The following is a 4,143-nucleotide window of genomic DNA, read 5'->3' as shown; positions in this document are numbered from 1 at the left end:
CAAGTGGGCGTAGGATTTATATTGTCGGGAACACCATTTGGACTGTGTGAGTGAGGTATGATTAAGATTGGCGTGAAAGATCTACTCGATCCTTCTACGCAAAAGTGGTAACCCTAAGAATAAAAAACATCCCATGACCTTTTTAGCCTTTTAGGGCTTTAGGTTTGGCAAGTGGCTCTCATAACTGTAAAAATTAGGGGGTATTCTTTATGTGCCCTGGTGCGAACTCCGGTCGTTTGAAAAGGGATGCAATTATAAAACGAGAGCGAAATAGGGAAAGTCAAAGTAAAGAAGTCTGTTTTCGGAGTGCCTTCCTATAGAATCAAAAGTCCCCGCTTCGGTTCCCTCGCGCTTCGCGCTGAGTACGTGTGGGGCGCTTCGGGGCCTCGGCGCGTCGCGCTGACATTTGTTTCCTTTTTTTCATTCTTTGTATTAACTCTACATTTTCCTTTATTTTATTTGTCTCTCTTCATTTTCGTTCTTTTCTTTTCTTTACAATGTGTGGACTAAAGTGTGTTCAGAACGACTATTCTTAGGGTGTTAGATTTCAATATTATTTTGTTCAATATTATCCTCAATATAATTTGAGAATTTGACAACAATAATAGTAGTAGCCTACTGCTGGAGTAAAGGGACATTTCAGTCCTATACGAGCAGTATAAATAAGCACTATTATTATTATTATTATTACATCCTGCATTTGCAAACGATTTTTTTTTCTCCTACATCTCTTCTTCAGAGTAACCTAACCTAACTTGATGCTATCTGTTTCCAGTCGTTCCCGGCAGAGTTCGCCATGTATCTCAACTACTGTCGCGGTCTGAGGTTCGAGGAGGCACCGGACTACATGTATTTGCGCCAGTTATTTCGGATCCTGTTCCGCACGCTAAACCACCAGTACGACTATCTGTACCACAATAATAGTAGTAGCCTACTGCTGGAGTAAAGGGACATTTCAGTCCTATGCGAGCAGTATAAATAAGCACTATTATTATTATTACATCCTGCATTTGAAAACAACTTTTTTTTCTCCTACATCTTTTCTTCTGAGTAACCTAACCTAACTTGATGCTATCTATTTCCAGTCGTTCCCGGCAGAGTTCGCCATGTATCTCAACTACTGTCGCGGTCTGAGGTTCGAGGAGGCACCGGACTACATGTATTTGCGCCAGTTATTTCGGATCCTGTTCCGCACGCTAAACCACCAGTACGACTATCTGTTCGATTGGACCATGCTCAAGCAGAAGAGCGCAAGCGGTGGCGGTGCCGGGGCCGGCAATGGAGGTAAAAATTGATTGAGAAAGCTAGCTGTTCCTAGAATGAATCTTATCTGTTTAAAATAAAGTTCGCTAATAATTCATGATTTGATACATGGGCTGGCTAGTTAGCTTGGAGGGTAGCGCTTCCGCCTTGTAAGCGCTAAGTCGCGGGTTCGATTCACGCCCGGTCCGAATTTTATCCTAAACAGATAATGTTCGTTCTCAAAGCGACTAGCTTTCCCCTACCCTTTTTTTCCTTCTCTCGTCAATTTCGGCACGATAGGACCTTAACAGTTACAGTTCCCTCTATCAAACCTAAAAAGAAAATCTTTTTTATTGTTTTTTTTTTTTTTTTTTTTTTTAATTTTTTAACGCGTCTCACATGATAAACTTCCGTCCCTCTTCATTTCACAGGGCTTTGCAGGTGGCTGTGCAATTCTTCCAACGGAACGGGCCGGTCCGCTGCGTAGGCGGTGCTCGGAGGCGGCACCGTTGGCGGCACAATCCGGCGCACGGGTCCCCAACGACATCGTTGACCGGCAACGTGATTCTCACCAACACGGCATGCGTACATTGGCGCCCGGCCGGGCAAGTGACTTGCGCTTCGGGAGTCGTTGTGCGCGAACCGCCAAGTGTGTTGAACTGGAAGGAAGAGTGTGAAATGTTTTTTGAGTGCGATATATTGGAATGGATATTTTTTTTTTCTTCTTTGGAAGTACGAGTGTATGGAAAAATGGTTTTTGAGTGCGATATATCTGGAATGACTTTTTTTTTTCGAAATATCGAGTATGAATGAGAAAAAAAAATGAGTGCGATCTATTAGGAATGACTTTTCTTTCGAAATATGAGTGTTAAAATATGTTGTTTGAGTGCGAGGAATGAATATTTTCGAGTGAGAACGATGGAATGGCTAGACATGAGTATGTACGGAAGATTTGAAGAGTGTTCGGAAAATTATATGTACAGGCTGCTAACCTTTACTGTTAAGGTATGAGGGAACACTGTTAAGGTATTGAGCTAGGGAAAATGTGTAAAATATGAGTGAAGGAGTTTTTTGAGTGCGATAATTAGAGTGGTTGGACATCAACTTTTAGTGTCTGGAATTTGTAAAGGCTAACCAACTTTCACAGTTAGGGTATAATGATCTTCATGGTTAGGGGGTTTGAAAAACAGGATTTGAAGTGGGACTTGTTAGGGTTTTGAAAAACTGGATTAGACCTTTTTTCACTCGGCACCAGAAGTAGCTTGAAGAACTAAGCAACTGTTTATGAAGGAGCTATTTTTGAGGAAGACCTATATGATAAGGCACATATGATTATATATATCTACTGGCCAATTTTTCCTCCCCCTCCCCTTACATAATACTCTTTACCTTCTCACACACCTATTTTTTCCCCTCTCTTCTTCTCCCCCCCTTGAAATTTTCGTGTGGTAAATATATGTTTGTTCAACCTTTGTGGACACCTGATGTTGAGCGTATTTAATGCACAAGAAATACGAAAGCATTTACGAATCACTGCCAAAACCGACTGGAAGCTTACCTTTCGAATTATGTCAAATCTTTCAGATTAAGGAGAAGTTATGTGTAATAAAACCTCGAGTACCATTGGATTCGATATGGTATCCACATTTTGAAAATTTAACACGGTCAAACAGTGTCCTTCTTTTGTTAATTCCTAGTTTAGTTGTTTTTATCAATGATTTGGTCTGTGTCTGTTATTTTGTCTTGGGAGCTGACAGGCAAGGCGTGTGGTACTATGAAAATATGTAGCACCTCACTCGAAAAAAAAGGGTTCTGGCACCTCACTCGGAAAAAAGGGTTCAATGAGGCCCCTGAAGGCCCGAAGGAGCCTTAAGGGTCCATCTAATACCTTTTAATTCCTAGAATTTGTCTAGCTTACAAATCTTACATACTTCTCAATCTAAACCTTGAAGTGATTGAAAAAGAAATGAGAAGATACAAACCCCTAAAATCCTCAAGCCCAACCTCCAAAATACCCTGAAATCTCTAGAACCTTAAAATGGTCTGACAAGCAAGAATAAACCCCTAAAATGATCTAGACTACTTCTTAGATTCTAAACTGATTTGAAAATATTGAAAACCCTAAAATACCCTGAAATCTCTAGAACCTTAAAATGGTCTGACAAGCAAGAATAAACCCCTAAAATGATCTAGCCTACTTCTTGAGATTCTAAACTGATTTGAAAATATTGAAAACCCCTAAAATACCCTCAAAATACCTAGAATCCATCTAGAGTCAAAGTGTTCATCTGGAACACCCCACTGTAAATCCCGATTTAACCCCCCCCCCCCCCCCCCCCCCCTAACCTCTTCGTCTGAGACCTAGTTTAAACTGCTGTGGTAAAGGGGCTTTTTCGTCTCATTCGAGCAGGATGAACAAGGTATATTCTATTATATGGTCACTATGATAGGGACAGCAATTGAGATAGAAATAAATTGGTAAAGTGGTTTCTAGAAGAGGTCTTTCCGAAGAATTGATTGATTCTTTAAGGGGTACAATGTACTCCGTGGGACACTGAATTAGTGGTTCGAGAGATACTTCAAAGAACTCTGAATCGATTGTTGCTTATCAACAGTGAGACCAAATGGTTGATAAGCTAATAGCTCATATTGTGCTATCTTACGCTAACTGGCGGAGATCACCAGAACCCAACACTTATATGGTATCTCCCATGACTAATACTTAGTAGAGACTCCAGTACAGTATACCTACTATGACTCACATATCCATAGTACTGACAATGCAAACAACAGTGCAAATATATCACTACTAACGTCTGAGGTCTGAGACTCTAGCGAACATCACTCGTATATGAATACCAGGCAAAATGGGGGTCGTTTGGCAAACGTCAAGTACTTATA

The 4,143-nt window shown here is 40.8% G+C and overlaps 1 long non-coding RNA gene across 1 annotated transcript; it reads right to left on the bottom strand.

The window, feature by feature from the left end:
* Window positions 1–1,964: 1,964 nt before the first annotated feature.
* On the bottom strand, window positions 1,965–3,578 carry LOC113469586. The gene is made up of 2 exons (XR_003392953.1): window positions 3,390–3,578; window positions 1,965–3,274 (listed from the first exon to the last, which is right to left on the bottom strand). It is a non-coding gene; the product is annotated as an uncharacterized LOC113469586 (long non-coding RNA).
* Window positions 3,579–4,143: the final 565 nt, after the last annotated feature.

Source organism: Diaphorina citri, unplaced genomic scaffold, assembly GCF_000475195.1.
Source record: "Diaphorina citri unplaced genomic scaffold, Diaci psyllid genome assembly version 1.1 scaffold1146, whole genome shotgun sequence".
NCBI classification, from domain to species: Eukaryota; Metazoa; Arthropoda; class Insecta; order Hemiptera; family Psyllidae; genus Diaphorina; species Diaphorina citri.
Note: the sequence above shows the minus strand (reverse complement) of the source record. Positions and strands in the feature narration are given on the sequence as shown.